A 23496-nucleotide genomic window follows, 5' to 3' on the forward strand; every position below is an offset into this window, starting at 1 on the left:
TTCAGGTTAAGGGTTAAGCCTGAACCTTGCTCCACGAGGTACCTTCCGTTCAGGTTAGGGTTAAACCTGAGTCCCATTCCGACTAGATATCCTTTCTAGTCCCATCACCGTTTCCTCGCTTCTCGAGGATTCTGTATCCATTCAGGCCAAGGATTAAACCTGTCACCTCGCTCCTCGAGGTATCACCCAAACCTTCCGCGAGAGGTCGTCTGTTTTTAGAAAGCTGATTTTAGTCTCAGCAATGAGGCGCCCAAGATCATCCCCTTTCCAAGCTTTAGGGAATCCCTTGTTTTTCTCTTCTCGCAAACCCCTTTCAGATTTGTTCGTCCAAATTCTGAAGGTTCCATCACGGTTTCTTCATCCGAAGATTCTGTATCATCCCCCACTCAGGTCAAGGATTAAAATCTCAAAACCTCCTTCTGATGATATACTCCTCCCTGTCCCATCACGGTTTCTTCGCTTGAGGATTCCGTACGGTCATCCCTTTCAGGATAAGGGTGAAGCCTGAACCTCACTCCGTGAGGTACCTTCCTTTCAGGTTTGGGTTAAACCTGAGCCTCGTTTCGACAAGGCAATCCTTCCATCCCATCATGGTTCTTCCCATCAATCCATACTTTGTATATCCATCCAGGAAGGGATCATGCTTGAGCTTCATCTCACAATGGCATTCCCTCAGAAATGTCCCATCAAGGTCCACTTATATTCCTTTCCCCATCCAAATTATCTTGATCTATCTTTGTCCCATCCAGGTTAAGGGCTAAAACCTGAGTCATTCCAAAGGGCTGATCTTGTCTCACCCATGAGACTTGATCAAAATTCTTATCTCTCACCATCCCTGGAATTTTCACCCAAAGTCCCATCACGATTTCCTCATTTCTATCATTCAGTCGTATCATTGTCGAGGATTTCATCCCCCCAGGACCATTCAAGATAAGGTTTCAAGCCCAAAGAGCCGTGTTTTCAAAATAAGTCTCCCACACCCAGCTCGGATCAGCTGACTGGGGCATTTTTCAAAATTTGCAGTGTTTCTTTGCCACTAAGCTCGACTTTTAACCGGCTTAGTAGCAAAGAGGGGCATCTGTGAACACCCCAAATTTTTCAAAATGTTGTAAATATCCCCTTTCTGCCCTTTGCCCCCATTTTTTGGGTAATTGAGTCAGTTTTAAATCTAAATTCCACTTTGTTTCTCAAAATTTGGTTGAAATTAAATTCATTTTCCATATCTGACTCAATTTCGGATCCGGATCCATTATCAAAATCCAAATCTGAGCTTCATTATCCAATTTTAAATTAAATTCTCAAAATTACCAAAATAATCTTTTGAAAAGCTCTGACACTTTGTCCGGTATCCGTTTGGATCCATCGAGTCGTATTTCTCGATTCGAGGTTTAAAACTCAAGTATTTCCTCAAAACTTGGGTCTAAACCCATTTTCTGAACAAATTTCCTCAAAAATAGCCTTGAAAACCTTCTCTTGTAAATATTTCTTAAAAATACAAAAAAAAAAAAAAAATTAGTTGAAATCCTTGTTTTTCTGTAAATTTTAAGATTTTATTCCAAAAATATCAAAAAGATATATAAAATTAAGAAAAGAACAAAAAATATATAAAAGAAAAGAAACAAAAATCGGATTTTGAAAAAAAAACTCTTTTTGAAAACAATCTTCTTAACAAAAACCAGTTTTTTTGCAAAAATCTTTAAAAGAGACCAGTTTTTGAAATTTTTTATAAAAAAAAAAAAACACTTTTAAACGAAGATTCAGTTTCTTTTAGGGTTACGAAGGCGCCTCTTCTTTCCCCTCCTTCAGAAGACTCTGGAGATGTCCCCCATGTGAAATCTCCCCTCAATCGCCCAGGGATCAATGACGTCGCCATCCCAGCCCTCGATCGTCTGGGGATTTCCCTTCTCCTGTGTTCATCATCCACAACTTCACATGCACCTGATTTCCACCCTCCGATTGCCTCTGTCCTCCCCGCTCCTTCGTTCATCATCAACAACCAAATCACGCGCTCCACCTTGCCTCACGCCCCCCTTTTCTTCCAGAAGCTTCGATCACCTTCTTCTCCCCTTTGGGAGGAGCTCCGTACATCCTCGACCCTCGGATTGGCTGACTCTCACCAACAACCTTCATCACAACCCTTGATCGCCAATTGACCACCTTCCCAAACCCTCCGGACCCTTCCACCTCCTCTTTAAAAGGAGCACGCAGGAGAAAAACGGGGGGATTCTTTATTCGACCCCATCGCTCTCACGTATCATCCGTCGTTAATCTCTTTGTTGCTCTCCCTGTTTCTGGCAGCCCAAGGCTATCTGGTTGTCGACGAACTCTTAACCACAGCAGCTTACACAGTGGTTGGAGATCGGCGATTACGGAGAAAAAAACCAAGCGCCTCTCCTGCTTCATTCCCCTCTCTCTCGAAGACTCCCCCTATAAGAGTTGAAGAGTTGGTCTCCCAAGGGGATTTCTCTGCAACCGCTTGAAAGAAGTTCGGCCCCTCCTCCCCTTTTGCAAATCAGGTAAGGATTTTTTTTTTTCATCCCTGAAGCTATCTCAATTTTCATAAAATGTTAACGTCGGTTTAGAGTATCGTCCCTTCTTTTTTTTATCTATAGTTCTATATCCTATGGTTCGATGTTTATCTTCGTTTTGAATCTATAAGAGATTTTCATCATTTTTCTTTACTAATAACCAACGATGTTTTGCAATGACATCGTCAGTTCGGCTGAATTTAGCACCTAAGTCTTATCTCTGCCTTTTGCTTACCATTTCTTTTTTTTTTCTTTTTTTTTGTTTCTCTTCTCGATGCTATGATTCTTTTATCCTTATTTCTTTCAAAGCCCCTTTGATGGTGTCAAGTTGTTTATGGCAACATTGATCCACCAATGTGCAACAGCGACAGAGCAATCATGCTCCAACACTCTTGTTATTTTATTTCATTTTATTTCATTTCTGTTTTTTTTTTTTTTCTTTTCTTCTTATATTTGTCTCATATTCCTTCCGGTTTTGAGAGGTATGGGGATACCCATACAATATGTTGATGCAACATCATCTGGGCATTTCAACTTCTCATTGTATTTGGGGTCCTCGTATGCCGTCAGTATGCTCATTCGGTTCCTCTGCAGTCGATTGTTCGTTCATTATCTTCCTCATCAACATTTTTTTTTTCTTTTTTTTCTCATCTCTTTGGTACATGTCTATGATATCCACACTCTGTTTCCCTGAACAGTATGGATTCATGGTCATTGCAGCATCCGTTCTTATCTTACAACAGAAGATCGGGTCTCCTCATTGCTCTCTTCTATTCCTATAATATAATGTCGTGCCCCTGTTTCCCTTTTATGATTTCTGTAGTTACTTTGTTAAAATTATGAAGTCATCTCTTTGATCTCCATTTTATTTTGATCATTAGCACTTAACTTTCTTCAGTTCGGTTTATTTCATATATTGCTGCCATTGTTGATAACTCTTTTGGATGCTCAATTAGCAATGGTACCTAAATGTTCATCACAATTTGTTGAGAATCCTAGCCTTCGTGGACAGGAGTTTACTGTGTGCATAGATATTGACACGCCAGGTAGGTTGTCACCTGTTGCATGGCCTGGGATGTTTTACAATAAATTTATCATTCAGCAGTTTGGTCCATAAATTTGTTATCATAGGTAAGCAGGCTATGTTATCAGGTATATCGTGCTTCATCTATCGTTGCATTAGCCTCAGTCCAGACTTGGGTTTTTGGTATAATCCATCTACCATTTTCCTTATTTTCTTATATGGTCGTTAGCCTAGCTGCTTTTATACCAATTAGATTCATCTAGCTTTTTCTGTTTTTTTTTTTTTTTGTGTTTTCTCCTTCTCTCTTGTATGTTGGTTGTCATGAATAACCAAAAGCTGTGTGGCATCTGCAGGTTTAGAGTTTATCTAATTAATCATTGTTGTTCATATCTATATCATCTATTTAGTCTCATCATGTTTTATATATAGTTCATTATTGGGTCAACAACTATTCTGGTTCTTGCCTTTGGGTTATAGCTCTTCATACTGCGGCTCATCCATACACTAAATGCTTACCATAGCATAGAGGTAATCGACATCTGTACCCAGCCTCCTCATTTACACTCTCAGTCCCTTTCTGTGCATATAGCTACCCATTTTTTTTTTATTGTTATCTGTTTTAAGTCAAAATTCACCAGACACTAGGGTCCATCTCTCACTATAATCCCTATGGTTACTAATAACATAGTTAGATAGTGTTGCATTTTCTTTGTTTACTTATTATTATTTTTTTTAATACCATGTTCATTTGGCATGCGTCTCTATATTCATACTAAACAACCCATCGAGAAGTATATTCCGCTTCTTGTTTTCACATCCCTTTGCACTAAGTAACAGATTTCTCCATAAAGGAGGCCATGCGATTTGATGCTCTCCATTGCTAAAATAAAAAATAAAAAAATCACATCTGCGTAGGTTAGCTCAGCAGAACACTGCTGGTGGGAATAAGTTCAACAAGCTAGTTTACAGATCAGATGACTTTGACCATTATTAAGGGACAAGGACATTCTTCACCATCAGACAGACTGGAGTAAGGGATGTTTAGATTTTTTTTTTTTTTGCATATCTTTCTTTCATCGTTTTCCTTGTAAATCTGCATAATTTTCATCCGGATTACGCTTATAATGAGTGATCATTCAGACCTGTATCAACTCCAATCATGTGATCATTGCCATATGGTCATCATCTGATCGAAATCCAGTAAAACACAAAGTTTGATTTTTCTTTTTCCTTTCTTGGAAAATAATGGAACAAAAAAAAAAAATAAACTGATCCCATATGATAGAAATGCCTTTTGAAGATCAGTGATGTCTGGATTCTAGATTTTGCTAATTGGTTGACTAGGAGTTGGTCACTAATTTTCTGCCAATCTGATATTTTGAATTCGTTAGTTTTGCAGTAGGACACTAGAGATACTTGTTTTTTTTTTTTTCTTCCTCTTTACACTTCAGAATACTGGTTGCAACACTAACTGTCTTACTGTTCTCTTTCATTGGATTCCTATTATTGTATGTAATTCTGAATTGGTTAAAGTCAATTTTCTTAAATACCTTCTTTCTTTTTTTAGATTTCAAACCCATCTGATACACTTGGATCCCACAATGGTTGTGGTCTTAATGATTAAGAGACTTATGGGAGTCCTCAAATGAGGAAGACACAGCAGAATCGTTGAGATTAAGACCCGTGCTGATGGTCTTCAATGGCCCTCTGTCTGAATCATCTCTTCAAAAACCGATTTCCAGACTTGTAGATTCGAGTTACTTGGTTTTGTTTATTCCTTAGGAATGCTTTCTACAATTAATCTGAATCACCCCTAGCCCTTACCCTGTTGTGAATTTTTCACAGGAGCATAGCAATACCCATGAGCTTAGTATACAGCCCATGATCACCTCTTCTCCTGCTAACACTCACCTATATTTAGATTGTTGCCACTTCACTATGTTTAGCACTTACAGCTCCTTTACCATGATAATTCCTACATTTATCCATTTATTCAAAACCTGTAGATTCCAGCATTACTCTCATCCACCTATGTTACATGTAGGTCATATGTGGTATATATATAGGTATATATATATATGTATATATGTGTATACTCATATACATATATGTATGTAGGTAGGTATGCATGTGCATGGGATATGTATATATCACTTCTTACATCTTAAATCATAAATATCTTGACATGTGAGCACCTCACATTTGGCATATTTGAAATGTGCAATTCTCTTCTGCTTTCATCCTAACTGTAGTATTTTGCAGGGAATATGTGGAAAACATCATTACTTGGGATTTGTATTTTCAATTTCATGTATTGTAATAGTTAGATCTTAAATGAGAATTTACATTTCATGCTTTAGATAGAATGAATGAGCATCGTAAATATCATGAATTACTTGTTATGCATACATTTTTCCTTCATTTCTCAAATTCACACAATGGTGAAACACGAATGGCACGTGCACCATTTCACAAGAGGTAAACTAGTCCTAAGTTGATGATTTACATCAACGGCCATAGTCGGGATGTGAACAAGACTTAGGATTTTTGCCTTTTATAAAATAACATTGGATCCACACTGGATCCTCTTCAAAATCATCATATTTTCAAATATTTCCCCCTTTTATTAGAGTTTAACTTAGAATTAATTCAATATATATACCAATGGTGTAAGACCCGCAATTTTTCAGAAAATATCTGAATAAAATTCATGAGGCATTTACCGGTAAAAATAGCATTTCTTCTCAGAATGCGAAACGAATCAATTCCTGCGAGCCAGTTATACTTAGGATATTCGTCGAATCACGAATATATCCTCAAACACTCTGGAAGCCATAACTTCCTACCTGAATGAAATCAAAGGATTCCTGCGAGCCAACTTTCTTAGTTACATCAATACGAAGGGAATGGCGTACTCAGAATTTTTCGGAAAAAAAATCGCTGGAAACCCGAAATTCTTGCGGGACTCACGGAAATATTGGTGGGACCCACAGAAATATTCCTCAGAAAATATCTGGTGGGACCCACAAAAATATCCCATGGAATATCCAAGTGGGCCCCACACCAAGGAACCTCTTGGAATTAAAAAGAAGCCAAAGGGGTAGAATGGGCATGGAAAAACCCAAGAGGAGGTGGGCTTGGGCTATAAATAGCCCTCCCCACTCTCTCTCTTCTCATAAAAATCGACCCTCTCTCTCTCTTGCCTTCTCTCTCTCTCCTAAACCTCCCCTACCTAGCCTAGCCCACCTGAGCCCACCTGACTTGGTCTGAGCCTGCCTGACTTAGCCTGAGCCTGCCTGACCTGGTCCTAACCCACCTGACCTGGGTCTGAACCCACTTGACCTGGTCCAAACCCAGTTGACTTGACTTGAACCTAGTTGGGTTTAAAGTCAAAGTCAAAGTCCTTTTTGGTCCAGATTCCGGTTTGGATTTCTGAACCCAGACTTAGCCTACTTGAGCTGAGTTCGAACCTGCTGAACCCAGTTGACTTGGATCGAACCCTGTTTGATTCAAACCACTTAGGTTGAGTAGCTTGACCTACTCTTCCTCTTTCTCAACTAAGTCAGCTTCATCTGACTTAGTCTGACCTCTTGAAGGAAGGCTCAAAGCCAAAGAAGCAACCCGGAGCCATTTCTTCCACGATTTGAAGTAAGTTCGCTTCGTTGATCCATCTCTCTCAAGTATTTGACTGTTTGTATATAGAATATACTTTCTGAAGTAGTATCTTGCTTTAGTTCTTGATTGAGCCCTTTTTGGACACTTCGGTGTTCACCCGCTCGTCTCGTAACTATCGTCGGATATATCTATGTTCAAACACGCAGTATATGCGTTCTTCAAAATGGTATCTCGCTTTAGTTCTTGGTTGAGCCCTTTAGGACACTTCGGTGTTCACCCGCTCGCCTCGTAACTATCGTTGGATGCGGATTTAGGTGTATATCTGCTGATTCTGCCGACGCGTCTTATATCGCACAGGCTATGTAATTTACCTTTGCCGTCGCGTCGTATGATGCCAAGGCTCCCTGTTTTCTGCACTTCCGATTACTGCACTTCCGATTATGCATTTACTTACGCCGTCGCGTCGAACGATGCCAAGGCTCCTGCTTTCTGCAATGTATTTACTTACGCCGTCGCGTCGAACGATGCCAAGGCTTCTGCTTTGTTATATATGTAGAATATTTCGTTCAGTTACACACCCTGAACAATAGTATATGCATTTCTTTACGCCGCCGCTGTATAAAGCACAGGCTTCTGCTTATACTACATATATAGCGCATAAATGAGCGTTCAAATGGAGATCAACTCCAAATCGCCCATGCGATTCCTTGACTGCTCCTCGTTCAAGATTCTGCTTGACGAATAAAGCCCCTATTGGAAAGGCTTCGCTTTTTGGCAAAATGCTCTTTACGTAAAGACTAAGTTAATTACGTATGGCCTGGCTATGGCCCAGGGTTCCTGCAACCTTGATGGATGCAAAGTATGCACAACGGTGCGCATCCATTTCCCGAATTAAGCGTGGCGATTTCCTACCAAAGAGGGGAGATGCCGCTGAAATGGATAAAAGAAACGCACGCTTTCTCCGTAAAAGAGAGGAAGTGCTGCTGAAATTTCTGAAGAAGCTAAGAATAGCTCAGAAAGAATGTAGCAGGATACTCTGACATATAGCAGAGTGCTACCCAGTTCATGGTTTGCCCTCTACAACGTAGAAGGGTTCGTCGCACCACTGCCGGTAGAGCAGGGGAGGTGCTGACAAAATGGTTGGCAGAAGAGCTGCCGGAACCAATGGAACGGCATAATGATGTCCGTTGATGGAACGATGCCAGATCGGCTCGTATCCTTGTGCCTGCAAGGGCACCTTGCTCGTAAGGGCCGCTGAGCCGGAGTAGAGGTTGCGCCTTGGCTAGGTTTGGACTCGTTGCGTAAAAATACGCCGAGTAGCCGATCTATTTAGATCGAGTCATATGCATGCTCATTGAGAACGGTTACACAACCAGACTCGTAAGGGCCGAAGAGCCAGAGTGTGTTGTTTCCACCCAAAGAGGTGTGATGCTCGTGGTGGCCGAAGTGCCAAAGAGCGGTGTTCTGCATGCATATGAATAAGACTTAAGGTCGCACATACCCCGCGGTTGAAGATCGTGTTAGGGGTACCCCCTCAGTAATGACTGTGTTGGGGAAGACTGAATGGGGTCGGGTACATACTCCCGTAGTGCTGAAAGCACGGGCTGCCTAAATGGCATGCAGATTCTGTCCAAGTAATTGTAAGACTGGCAAACCCCTTCAGGAATTATGCTCACTGTGGAATGACAGTGATGGTACAGCCTTGAGTGACACGTATTTTACTTTGGACCTGATAGAGTCCACGATGGCCTCTGTCACTCATGGGTTTTGGGGTCGTGGTTATCCTTAAGATCTAAGGATTGAACCCAACTACTGCAAGTAGAGGATGCATCCGAATATGGGCCTAATAGGATTCTCCCAGTTGAAACACACTGCCCTACTATGGATAGGATCAACAGGCCTCTGGGGTATCTAAAATACATAGAATAATCAACCCCCAGAACATCGCGTTGATACCCGGACAATAGCTCTACCTGCGTACCAAAGGCGGGAGCGGTTAATTATCGAAACAATGCATTAGCTTAGGTTCAGCGATGTTTTGAATGTATGAGTGGATGACGTGTTGAGTCAGTCCTGCATAACCTTTGTGAAGGTGTCATGTTCGGTATACGACTGGACCGACTGGGCAAAGACCCGTGTTGTATCCGCACGACTAAGCGAAGCTCGAGGAGTTGTCCTTAGATGCATGGGATACGGATGTGCCAAGTATGAAGACTTGAGCTAGACATCACTTTGAGACCCGGAAGAGGTCATGGCTAAGTCGTGGAGACTTAAGCGGCTATTCAAATCACAACCCTGAAAAGGCTTGCTCTAAGTCATGAAGACTTGAGCGGATGTTCAACTCATAGCCCTGAGGAGGCTCCTGCGATATACGCTAAGTCTTGGAGGCTTGAGCGTCGTTATTGCGCATTGCGACCCTGAGTGGTCATTATTGTATTTGAGTTGAATGGATGTATGACTGCATGCTTACCAGACCATCAGTGGTTCTGACCCCGTTTCATGGGGATTTCAGGTGTTGTACCTGCGTGGCGATATGCGGAGCAAGGCGGCATCGAGTTCCAGGGTTTCTCTAGACAGAGTTGTACTGCTTCCTTTTTATTGAACCTACACTGCTTTTCTAAGCAGTGGTGTTGTAATAAACAAGTGGTTTTCGATAAATGGAACACTTTGGTGGTCAATGAGTTGTTTGGCCACATACCTGCAACGTGCTCGGAGTTTTCTAAAACTGACGACTCATTATCGTCTGATTCCGCTGCTAAAAGCTTTTCTAAATTCCGCTGCAAAGAAAAAAAAAAGAAATTCATGAAAATTTTAACTTAGCTTTGTTTTGGAAATCCGGGGCGTTACAGAATTGGTATCAGAGCATGAGTCTGAGAAACCTGGTTCAAGATCCGTCATGGTCCCGATATCGCACTGTAAGTATATGTTTTTATACTTTTGTTCTGATCTGGGTGCATCTTTGTATAGATGGCAACTCATGACTCGCGTGGATACTGCTATCGCTGCAAGGTCATGCACGATGAGTGAATATGCCCGTATGAAGTCCAAGACTGCCAATACTGTGGCGAAGATGGGCATTCCTCCAACGAATGCCAAAGGAAATATACCGCCGATATGGGTCGGCGGGCATCAAAGGGTCTCAAGGATGAGACTTCGCGTGTCAGTGGACCGCATCACTCTAGTGTTGGGAGCAACCATACCCCAACATCTCTTGATGAATTACCAAGGCTGAGGGATTTTGACTTGAACTTCCCTGCGGAGGTCTATCACTCGCCAAGCTACCATCCGGCATCACATACGCCGAGCTTAAACGGCAGGAACAAAAGAGAGGATTCTTTCTATTCGCCGATTATTATTCCAGACTCCCAGAGTCTTGATCTTGCTGACTGGGAAAGTGGACTGGAGTCCCTCATATATCCCCAATATTCGCTTGCTAGTGCGGAAGTGCCGCCCAAGCCAAAGCTAGTAGTGCCTGCACCAAGGCCATGTGGCAATAGATGGACCTTTTGGAGTTCGTCTTCATCAAAGAAATCCAAGTCTTAAAGAGACTGATAATGTTTTGGAGTCAGTAGACTCATGTATATAGTTTCTCAACGCCTAAAGTCTGCCAGTGCGGCATGACGTTTTGTTTAAGGCGATGCTTGTGTAAATGTGATGTATATTAAGTAAATAAAGCTTTTACTTCCTCATATACATCGAGAAACTAAGAACAAGTGCTTGTGTGTGCATAGATAAATGGCTCCTACGACGAGGAGAACCATACCAAGCGAGGAGTGTCATACGCAAGGATTCCTGTTGGAGACACTCAACAACCTGGTTACCGCCATCCGTGAAACGAGGCCAGAACCAGTCGCACCACGAAACGAGCACCTGGGAGGAGTGACTTATGAGAAGTTCCTCAAGCTTGACCCGCCAGTTTTCATTGGCAGAGCCGATCCTGAGCTCGCGGAGAGTTGGATCGAAGAGACAGAACGTGCCTTCTCAGTACTGGGAGTACCAGAAGAGAAAAAGACCAACTTTGGCACGTATCGATTAAAAGATAATGCACGGAAGTGGTGGGATACCACTAAACTTATCCAGTTCTCACAAGTCGAAGTCATTCCTTGGACTGACTTTCGGAGGACTTTTATGGATAACTACTTCCCGTTGCATTCCAGAAACAAAAAAAAGATGGAGTTTCTGGAGTTGGAACAGGGCGGTATGAGTCTAATGGACTATACCACCAAATTTCAGAATCTAGAGCGCTACTGCTCTCGATTGTTCGAAACAGACCAAGAAAGGGCCGACAAATATGTGAATGGTCTGCGCGAAGGGCTGCGATCTCGAGTGATAACAAGCATGCCTTCGACTTTTCAGGCTGCGGTAGCAGCAGCTTCAAAAATCCAAGAGGACTGGGCACGATCTAAAGTGATCGTAGCAAAGAAGCCCATAGTGAATGGTGGGAATCGTAAAAGGACGTTCCCAAGTGGCCAGGGTTCACGACAACCCTTTCAAAAGAAGAAGTTCCAAGGAGGGAACAACACTCAGCAAGTCGTGAGGCCAAGACAAAACCCAACTCTGAATGGTCAGCAGTCCAACTTCAGCTGCCCAAGGTGTCGTATGAACCACCCTGGAAAGCCATGTCCTCGTGACATTGGTGGGTGCTTGTATTGTGGCAAGATGGGCCACTTTATAAGGGATTGCGCCAAGAAGGCTGCAGATGAACAAAGGAGTAATGTCGGATCTGCCGGACCCTCTCGACCAGCCCCACAACGTTCTCAGTTTCAACGACCTCCACCTAGAGTAGAACAAAGGCCTGCTGCAGGTCGTGTATATGCTGTAACGACTGAACAAGTCGAAAATGGTGACCTGATTGAAGGCACCGTACCTGTTAATGGACATGCAGCTTACGTCTTGTTTGATTGTGGTGCTACTCATACGTTTATCTCCGACGATTTCACCGAACAACTCCACGCTTCGGTGCAACCGATTGATAAAATGATCGAAGTATATAACCCGTTGGGTTCACGCACCAAATGTATCCGGTGTGTGAAAAATTTGGATATTGAGATAGCAGGGCAACACTTGCCTACTGACGCCATCCTGATCGATATGGTACAGTACGATGTCATTCTGGGAATGAATTGGTTGGCTCAGAATAATGCCAAGATTCTGTGCCGCGAGGGCAGAGTGATTCTATCTCGACCCGGATTGCCTAAAATGGAATACCGGTTATCCAAGTCTGTTCTACAGAAAAGGCTCATATCAGCACTTAAGGTACAAAAATACCTTAGGAAGGGTTGTGTGGCCTTCCTGTTGAGTCTCTCGGTGGAAAAATCCAACGACCAACCCCTTGAGAGTTTGGAAGTGGTACGGGAGTTTCCCAATGTATTTCCTGAGGAATTGCCAGGACTTCCGCCACTTCGTGAGGTTGAATTTGGAATTCAATCCTTACCTGGAACAGCGCCGATATCCAAAGCCCCGTATCGAATGGCGCCAGCTAAACTCAGTGAGTTGAAGTGTCAGTTGGAAGAACTGATGGAACAAGGGTTCATCCGACCGAGTGTGTCACCGTGGGGAGCCCCGGTACTATTTGTAAAGAAGAAGGATGGATCCCTTCGGTTATGCATCGATTATCGGATGCTTAACCAGGCAACTGTTAAAAATAAGTACCCGTTGCCTCGGATTGAGGACTTATTCGATCAGCTCAGAACAGCGAGGGTGTTCTCCAAGATCGACCTCAGGTCTGGGTACCATCAGCTCAGAGTAAAGGAAGAGGATATACCCAAGACAGCCTTCAGAACGAGATACGGCCATTATGAGTTCGTAGTAATGCCCTTCGGACTCACTAATGCGCCTGCTGCCTTTATGGATCTAATGAACCGGATATTCAGACCATATTTGGATAGCTTGGTCATCGTCTTTATTGATGACATTCTCATATATTCTGAGAACAAGGAATAACACGTGGAGCACTTGAAAATCGTCTTGAAAACCCTTCAAGATAACCAACTCTATGCTAAGTTTTCAAAATGTGAATTCTGGCTAGATAAAGTGATGTTCCTTGGTCATGTGATCTCGAAAGATGGAATCGCAGTAGATCCTGCGAAGGTGGAAGCTGTGATGGACTGGAAGCAGCCAGAAAATATCACTGAGGTCCGTAGCTTCCTTGGACTTGCCGGATATTATCGGAAGTTCATACAAGACTTCTCCCGAATCGCCGTACCAATGACGAAATTACTTAAAAAGGGAGTCAAGTTTGAATGGACTGACTAGTGTAAGGAGTGCTTTGAGGTTCTCAAACAGAGGCTTACCACTGCCCCTGTCCTTACCTTACCTTCTGGTCAGGGAGGCTTCATGGCTTATACCGATGCCTCGGGAACAAGTCTGGGTTGTGTGTTGATGCAGCATGGCAAAGTAATCGCCTATGCGTCACGACAGTTTAAAGTCCATGAGAAAATATATCCAACCCACGATCTTGAGCTTGCCGCGGTAGTGTTCGCACTTAAAATTTGGCGACACTACCTTTATGGAGAGAAATTTGAGGTCATGTCGGACCATAAAAGCCTAAAATACCTCTTTTCTCAAAAAGAACTCAATATGCGGCAACGGCGATGGCTGGATGATCATGCATATAATTCAGGGTTAATTAACATTAAAATATGCATGATTTTATAAAATAATGTTTCAAAAACCCTATTTTATGTTAGTTTTTGAGTAAATGAGCTAAAATGATTGAAAATTAGAAAATGCTTGAAAAAGTAGCTTTATTTTGCATTTTAGTACATATTTTAATGTTTGTATTTACGTAGTAGTTTTAATTGTAATAAAAAAATTAAAAAAATAAAGAAAATAGAGAAACATAGTTTCATTTTGCAATTTAGTTAAATCATTTTGGTTTTCTTTATAGAAAAGAAAAGAAAAAATATTAAATATATAGATTAGAAGAGTTATATTTAAAAAAAAAAAAAAAAATCTGTAACAAACCGGTTTACACGGTTTGTTTTTGAAAAAAAACTAATAACCAAACCGGCTTGAACCGGTTTATGTTTTTTTTTAATTCTGTTTCAAACCGGTTCCAGCCGGTTCTTTGTTTTTAAAAACCAAAAAACGAAATTTTTTTGGGGGTCTTCACCCTGTACGCCAAACCCTCTCTTTCCCCCTCTGGTTCTTCTCTTTTCCCATATATCCATTGCCGGATTCCCCATTACCCCTTCTTCTTCCTCTATTTCTTCTTCCTCCTTATCATCTTCTTCAATCCGGCAGTGGAGATACTCAGTTCGGCGGCGGCGTGCGTGGTGGAGGCCACTTCTTCCCTAATCCTTCCTCTGTTCACGGTAAGTTTTTCCAAAATCTTCCTCTTCTTCCTCCTTTTCTTCTTCCTCTTCTTCTTCTTCTTCTTCTTCTTCTTCCTCCGATCTTCATTTTCTTCTTCTTTTTATTCCATTTATTTTGTGAAAAACGAAATAAAAATTTTAAAACGAGAAAAAGAAAAAAAAATACAGTCAATAGAATCCGATATTTTCTGATTTTATTCTTCTTCTGATCTGTTTTTTTTCTTCATCTTCTTCTTCTTTTTCTTCTTCTTCAGATTACTTCTTCTTATTTTTTTTCAAATTCTTCATTCTTTTTCGTTATTCATTCAAGTTGCTGTGTCTTGTTTCATAAAATAAAAAAAAAAAAATGTGTGTAATTGTTTCCCTGTTTGTTTTCTTGTTATCTTTTCAATCGATGCTTTGTCATTTTATATTTAGTTTCTTTTCAAGTTTTATGTACACGATTTCCTGTTTGTGAATTCCTTAATTTTCTGTTTTACATATCGTAGATTTCTTTGTTTAATTTCCTATTTGATTAATTCTGTAATTTCCTGTTGCTTTTAATTTTTGAATTTCCTGCGTTTTTCCTTTGTAATATCCTGTTTGTTTTACTGTATACATTAGGTAATTTTCTATTTTTTTTAATTGTTTCCTTGTTTCTTTCTTTATTTCCAGCTTTGATTTTCTGAATTTTTTATTTCAAGTCATTTCCAGTTGTTGCAATTGTTAATTTCCTGTTTTTACTCATTGGTATTGTTTTTTTTTTCATTCTTTTCCAGTTGTAGTTTTAGTTTTGTTTTTACATTTTTCCAGTTTTCTTTTTATACTTTTAACTACTGTTTCTGTTTTCTTTCAATTCAGTGTAAATTCATGTTTTGTTTAAGTCTCTTTTGATTTCATGTTGAGTGTAAATTCAGTTCATTTTCTTGTTTTTGTTAAGTAAGCATTAGTTATTAGTCCACTAAATAGTTAGTTAATTGTTTTCTAATTAGTTAATTGTTTAGTAGATTTAATTAGAATTAGTTTTTCAATTGTAATTAGTCAATTAGATGTCTTTTATCATTTCTTTCATGTTCTAGCTTTGGTACTGCTCGTGTTCCTTTGAATTGTGCAGGATAGCACAGGAGTGGAGCGGAAGCGATTACGTGACACGAAGTACGAAGAATAAAGTCTTTTTACTTTTTAGTTTAGATTTAGGAATTTAATTGGGTTTGTAAATATTGCACTTTACGCCCTTTGCGAAGGGTATTCATTTGTTGTAATAGTTAGTTGTTTTTACTTTTCTTGAATATTTTACATTTCAAATAATTCGGCAATAAAGATTAGTTTAGATTTGTGTACTTGAATACGATATATTCCCGTTCCCTGAGTTCGACCCGGTCTCATTTACTAGTGAGAACCAGTTTTTATTATTTGATGTCTGGTTTTCACATATTTTTCATATAAAAATCTTTTCAAAATTACAACGATTATAAAGAAGACATCAAATTTTTGGCGCCGTTGCCGGGGAACGGCGTAATATTAGTATTCACTTTATTGCCTAGTGTTGGTGTTGCATTTAGGTTTAGAACCACGTATGTGCATATCTTAGAGAAGAGCTTACTTTTCTGCACAGCCCACCTATTAGGATTCCCTTAGAGGTGACTGTGTACGATTGGTACCGTACACATAGATTTTATATTTCTATACATAATCTCTTTTATGTGTAACTGCGTGGTGTTTGTTTAGTTTTGTGTTGTTTTTAGTTCACTCGCTTTGTGGTTTGCGTGGTTTGGCCGCTTAGTGCGTTAGTTAGGTAGAAAACCAAAGTTAGGACGTGTGCTACACCGGTCTACTCTAAGGTGTAAGCAATGGCTGACGCTCATCAATTGATCCGTCCTTTGAGGGAGTACTTCATGCCAAATACATATACTCCCACCTCCTGCATCACAAGACCTGATGTAGGAGCGAGCCATTTTGAGATTAAGGCCAGTGTGATTCAAATGTTACCTTCGTTTTATGGCCTTAGCAATGAAGACCCATATCGTCATCTCGACGAATTCCTTGAGATTTGCTCGACTGTGCGAATCAATAATTTTGGAGAAGATGCTATGAGGTTAACTTTGTTTCCGTTCTCTCTCAAAGATAAAGCCAAGCACTGGTTAAAATCTCTTGAGACGGTTCGTATTACTACTTGGGAAGGAATGCAAAAAGAATTTTTAAAAAAATATTTCCCAATTAGTAAAACGAATCAGTTTCGTAAAGCTATAACCAGTTTTTCTCAAATTGAGGGAGAACAATTTCACGAGTCTTGGGAGAGATTGAAAGATCTTCTCCGTAAGTGTCCCCATCACCAGGTGCCTCGTTGGCAGTTGGTGCAGTATTTTTATGACGGGCTTACTGAAAAGCACCGTCAAATGGTTGATTCATCTTGTGGGGGCACTTTTATGCTCAAGAGTGAGGACGAGGCGTGGTCTCTATTCGAGACCTTGAGTGAAAACACGATGCATCATACCTTGTCTTCACGGCTCGATAGGACTACATCTCTGTCTAGTGGTCCTAGGAAAGTTGGGATTTCCGAAGTTGGGTCCGAATTAGAATTGCGTACCAAGGTTGACCAGTTGACTAGGAAGTTAGATCAATTCCTAGCCAATTCTTCGAGAAGTCCAGTAGAAAGAGTGTGCGAGCTATGTGCTAGCCCTGCACACTGTGTTTCAGATTGTCCGGCAGCGCCATTATATCCTGAATTCGTTCAGGAGCAGGTGAATGCTGCCCAAGGTTTAGCTAAACCCATGCCCGATTCATTTACATCATCATATAACCCAGGTTGGCGAAACCAATCCATTCCCCTATCCCATCAGCCCTCCCAGACACAGTATAGATCCAGTAACCCTTCACAAGGTTACTCGCATCCCATTTTTCCACAGGTTCATCCTCCAGCCCAACCTGCTTATACTCAACCCCATTCTCATGAGCCTTCATTTAGTCAATCCTTCCAAGATAGGATATTACAAGTTTTGAGCTCCCATACGCAGTCAATAGCCAAGCTAGAGACTCAAATGGGACAATTGGTAGAGACTTTCACTAGGCAAAGCCAGGGGAACCTTTATAGTCAGTCTGTTGTCTCAAAGGAAGAGGATTCCATGTCATTTGACTTGCAACCCACTAATTCACATCACGAGCAAGTCAAATCTGTTACATCCCTTCAGTATGGGAAGGCATGTCACTCTACTAAGGAATCGACTCATGAACCTCATATCATTTCTACTGACGAGTCGATCTCCATGATACCTCAGCAGAAGGGGCCTTACTCACAGCATACATTTTCATCATATAAAGCCCCATTTTCTCAGCCGTTAGGATCACCAATCGTTTTGAGTAAGCAAGAGGTGCAGATGCAGAAGGTGCTTGACCAAGTCAAGCCTGATCATATTCACCACTTGTCTGAAGTTGCATTCATTGATACTCGGTCGGTCCTAGACTCTCGAGTCTTGTCCAGTCTCTCAGATGAGACTAATCTCCGTTCTTCATGTCAAGAGAGTCATGGTGCTACATTTGGAGATAGAAGGGATGGAAACACAGTGCGTAGTGTCACAGATGACACTCTTTTCTTCATAGAGCCCGGTTGAGTCTGACTTCATGTCCATTGATCTCATGGACGATGAAGGGTTTTTCCAGGGATCCGTCTGGCTGGGGACGTGAAACTTAGCGCTTTATGGGAGGCAACCCATATTCTGTACAGTATTACATTTGTTGTTAGGATTTGTAGATTTCATTTGGTTTTATTTTTCATTTTCTATCTTTTCTATGAATTTCATGTTTTGTCATGTATACATTGCATTCATTACATTCATAGAATGTGCATTTTTAATTCATGTCAGGTTATTCTACTCTTTTCCCTCATTTATTTCTCTCATGGGCATTCAATTAGTTTCATTCAAGCATGGGGGAGTGCCACTGGGACAGTGTCATATAAGCATGGGGGAGGGTGTAGAATGCACACCTTGATATTTCTGTTTACGTTCTTGCACATGTTTACACATCTCTCATGAAAAGTAGATTTTTAAAGAAAGAGTTTGAACTTATATGAATGTTATTTCAAATCTGATGTTTTTAGAGGATTTTTAAGCCCCACGAAAATTTTTTCTGACATAGATTTAAAAATTATGGTTGTTTATGCGGATTTCAAAGAAATGATGATAGATACATGTTAGAATTTATTTTGAATCATAAATATGAATATGCACAGTTTTATTTTTGAAAAACTAAGCAAATGAACAAAAGCGTAAAAATGAGCTCAAAAGAAAAAAAATATATAGCATGTGTTAGGTTGTTTGGATAATTCCACAATCCTTAGTATATGGAACTTAGATGTAAGTTGAAACTTTTAATTCCATTTTCGAAAAGGAGAGTGGAAAACTTTGTGATCCTAAGTAACTGAGAACAGATACAAGTTGAAATATTTGACTCTCATGTTATAAAGGTGAATGAAGGAAGTCACTTTTATGTCTTAGTTGATATCTTTTGGGATGTATTGAAAAAGTATAAAAGATATTGACATTGCACAAGGCATAAAAGCAGACCACACGCAAGCTATAAGAAAAAAAATAAGTGCGTAAAAAAAAAAAAAAAAAATCGAGAAAAGTGAAAAAAAAAAAGAAAAAAGAGCTTAAAAAGAAAGAAAAGTTCAGTGCTTAGAAGTGTGATTGAGAAAACCTGTGCAGAAAACATATGAGTGAGGATAAGTAAATAATAATATGTTTTTATTGGATTTTCTAAGAATAAAACATAAATAATTGTGATATTTAGAAAAGTGAAAGAAATTCTTTTCTGTGGTGGTATATAAAAGACTCTAATTATGTTTTGATTTTGAAATAATAGGAAATATTTATGAAAATAAAGTCTTTGATTACCTACTGATTATGAGGATGTGTAATATTATGCATACATGACAGAGATGTTTGTGGGTAGCATCACTGCAAACCCTCACGAGACCTTACTCGTCCACTGGGGTAACCCAGGGGTTGAAAGGGCTTGTTGCATGAGCTAAATGCAATCGTGATTCCTACGAAAGTGAGTTAGGTGATAGTTTGATTTCTTGCATTTGTCTAGTTTGCTCGAGGACTAGCAAAACATAAGCATGGGGGTATTTGATCATGCATATAATTCAGGGTTAATTAACATTAAAATATGCATGATTTTATAAAATAATGTTTCAAAAACCCTATTTTATGTTAGGTTTTGAGTAAATGAGCTAAAATGATTGAAAATTAGAAAATGCTTGAAAAAGTAGCTTTATTTTGCATTTTAGTACATATTTTAATGTTTGTATTTACGTAGTAGTTTTAGTTGTAATAAAAAAATTAAAAAAATAAAGAAAATAGAGAAACATAGTTTCATTTTGCAATTTAGTTAAATCATTTTGGTTTTCTTTATAGAAAAGAAAAGAAAAAATATTAAATATATAGATTAGAAGAGTTATATTTAAAAAAAAAAAAACAAAATCTGTAACAAACCGGTTTACACGGTTTGTTTTTTAAAAAAAACTAATAACCAAACCGGCTTGAACCGGTTTATGTTTTTTTTAAATTCTGTTTCAAACCGGTTCCAGCCGGTTCTTTGTTTTTAAAAACCAAAAAACGAAATTTTTTTGGGGGTCTTCACCCTGTACGCCAAACCCTCTCTTTCCCCCTCTGGTTCTTCTCTTTTCCCATATATCCATTGCAGGATTCCCCATTACCCCTTCTTCTTCCTCTATTTCTTCTTCCTCCTTATCATCTTCTTCAATCCGGCAGTGGAGATACTCAGTCCGGCGGCGGCGTGCGTGGTGGAGGCCACTTCTTCCCTAATCCTTCCTCTGTTCACGGTAAGTTTTTCCAAAATCTTCCTCTTCTTCCTCCTTTTCTTCTTCCTCTTCTTCTTCTTCTTCTTCTTCCTCCGATCTTCATTTTCTTCTTCTTTTTATTCCATTTATTTTGTGAAAAACGAAATAAAAATTTTAAAACGAGAAAAAGAAAAAAAAATACAGTCAATAGAATCCGATATTTTCTGATTTTATTCTTCTTCGGATCTGTTTTTTTTCTTCATCTTCTTCTTCTTCTTCTTTTTCTTCTTCTTCAGATTACTTCTTCTTATTTTTTTTCAAATTCTTCATTCTTTTTCGTTATTCATTCAAGTTGTTGTGTCTTGTTTCATAAAATAAAAATAAAAAAAATGTGTGTAATTGTTTCCCTGTTTGTTTTCTTGTTATCTTTTCAATCGATGCTTTGTCATTTTATATTTAGTTTCTTTTCAAGTTTTATGTACACGATTTCCTGTTTGTGAATTCCTTAATTTTCTGTTTTACATATCGTAGATTTCTTTGTTTAATTTCCTATTTGATTAATTCTGTAATTTCCTGTTGCTTTTAATTTTTGAATTTCCTACGTTTTTCCTTTGTAATATCCTGTTTGTTTTACTGTATACATTAGGTAATTTTCTGTTTTTTTTAATTGTTTCCTTGTTTCTTTCTTTATTTCCAGCTTTGATTTTCTGAATTTTTTATTTCAAGTCATTTCCAGTTGTTGCAATTGTTAATTTCCTGTTTTTACTCATTGGTATTGTTTTTTTTTTTCATTCTTTTCCAGTTGTAGTTTTAGTTTTGTTTTTACATTTTTCCAGTTTTCTTTTTATACTTTTAACTACTGTTTCTGTTTTCTTTCAATTCAGTGTAAATTCATGTTTTGTTTAAGTCTCTTTTGATTTCATGTTGAGTGTAAATTCAGTTCATTTTCTTGTTTTTGTTAAGTAAGCATTAGTTATTAGTCCACTAAATAGTTAGTTAATTGTTTTCTAATTAGTTAATTGTTTAGTAGATTTAATTAGAATTAGTTTTTCAATTGTAATTAGTCAATAGATGTCTTTTATCATTTCTTTCATGTTCTAGCTTTGGTACTGCTCGTGTTCCTTTGAATTGTGCAGGATAGCACAGGAGTGGAGCGGAAGCGATTACGTGACACGAAGTACGAAGAATAAAGTCTTTTTACTTTTTAGTTTAGATTTAGGAATTTAATTGGGTTTGTAAATATTGCACTTTACGCCCTCTGCGAAGGGTATTCATTTGTTGTAATAGTTAGTTGTTTTTACTTTTCTTGAATATTTTACATTTCAAATAATTCGGCAATAAAGATTAGTTTAGATTTGTGTACTTGAATACGATATATTCCCGTTCCCTGAGTTCGACCCGGTCTCATCCACTAGTGAGAACCGGTTTTTATTATTTGATGTCTGGTTTTCACATATTTTTCATATAAAAATCTTTTCAAAATTACAACGATTATAAAGAAGACATCACTGGAATTCCTCAAAGACTATGAATTCACGCTTTCCTATCACCCTGGAAAGGCGAATGTTGTAGCAGATGGCCTTAGTCGCAAGACTGTTGGCACTCTGGCCAGCCTAACCAGACAATGGAAGTTGATGGAGGATTTCGTCAACTGGAGGCCATTTTTGGCTGATTCTGGCCGAATCCAAATGTCATGTTTGACAATCCACATTGAGTTCCTCGATCGCATCGTAGCCGAACAGTTCAAGGATCCCCAGTACTTGGAATTGAAAGCTCGTGTTGAAAAAGATGACACTTTCTTCCATTTGAAAGAAGATGGAGGAATATGGATGAAAGAAAGGATTTGGGTTTCAAATAACCCTGAGCTAAGACAGGAAGTACTCCAGGAGGCTCATAATAGCAAGTACACCATTCACCCTGGAGGTACGAAGATGTTCCGAGATTTGCAGATGAAGTACTGGTGGAAGGGTATGAAGCGTGATGTGGCTACGTTTGTCTCGAAGTGTTTGATCTGCCAGCAAGTTAAGATCGAACATCAGCGACCTGGTGGAAAGATGCAGCGGATCGAGATTCCAGAATGGAAATGGGAAGGCATTACGATGGATTTCATCGTTGGATTGCCTCGATCCAAGAGACAACACGATTCGATATGGGTGATCGTGGACAGACTCACCAAGTCTGCTCACTTCCTGCCAATCAACACTCGATACTCAACTGAACGATTGACGGAGATCTACATTCGGGAAATCGTTAGACTCCATGGAGTGCCGATTTCGATCATATCCGATCGTGACCCGAAGTTCACCTCTCACTTTTGGGAGCAGCTTCAGAGAGCCCTGGGGACGAAACTCAAGTTCAGTACAGCATTCCATCCCCAAACAAATGGGCAATCAGAACGAACCATACAGACTCTTGAAGATATGCTAAGAGCCTGTATGCTGGAATGGAAAGGTGATTGGGATTCCCACCTAGCCTTGGCTGAATTTGCTTATAATAATAGCCACCACGCTAGCATTGGGATGGCACCGTATGAAGCCTTGTATGGACGACCCTGTAGATCACCAATCCATTGGGATGAAGTGGGTGGGCGAACCTTGGACTCGCCCATTGTGTTGCAGCATTATACTGAGCAGGTCCACATGATCAGAAAGAAGCTACTGACTGCTCAGAGTCGACAGAAGAGCTACGCCGATCAGCGGCGTAGGGAACTCACTTTTGCGGTTGGAGATAAGGTTTTTATCAAGGTCTCTCCAACCAAGAGTGTGTTTCATTTTGAAAAGAAGGGGAAGCTCAGCCCCAGATTCGTTGGTCCCTTCGAAGTTTTGAGCCGACTCGGAGAGACTGCCTACCGAGTAGCATTGCCACCACAATACGCGCAAATACATGATGTATTTCACGTATCAATGCTTCGTAAGTACGTTCATGATCCTTCTCACGTCATTCAACATGAAGACATTGACATCCGAGAAGATATGACGGTAGAAGAAAGGCCAGTGGAGATCATGGACCGACGGGAGCAAGTGCTAAGAACGAAGGTCATTCCACTTGTTAAAGTGAGGTGGCAGCATCATGGAATCGATGATTGCACTTGGGAGCCTGAATCGGATATGCGGGATAAATATCCTGAACTCTTCACTTTGTACTCTTAGCTGAATTTCGCGGACGAAATTCCTTTAAGGGGGTAATGATGTAAGACCCGCAATTTTTCAGAAAATATCTGAATAAAATTCA

Source organism: Nuphar pumila, chromosome 14 (genome assembly GCF_984573655.1).
Source record: "Nuphar pumila chromosome 14, dmNupPumi1.hap1.1, whole genome shotgun sequence".
Lineage (NCBI taxonomy): Eukaryota > Viridiplantae > Streptophyta > Magnoliopsida > Nymphaeales > Nymphaeaceae > Nuphar > Nuphar pumila.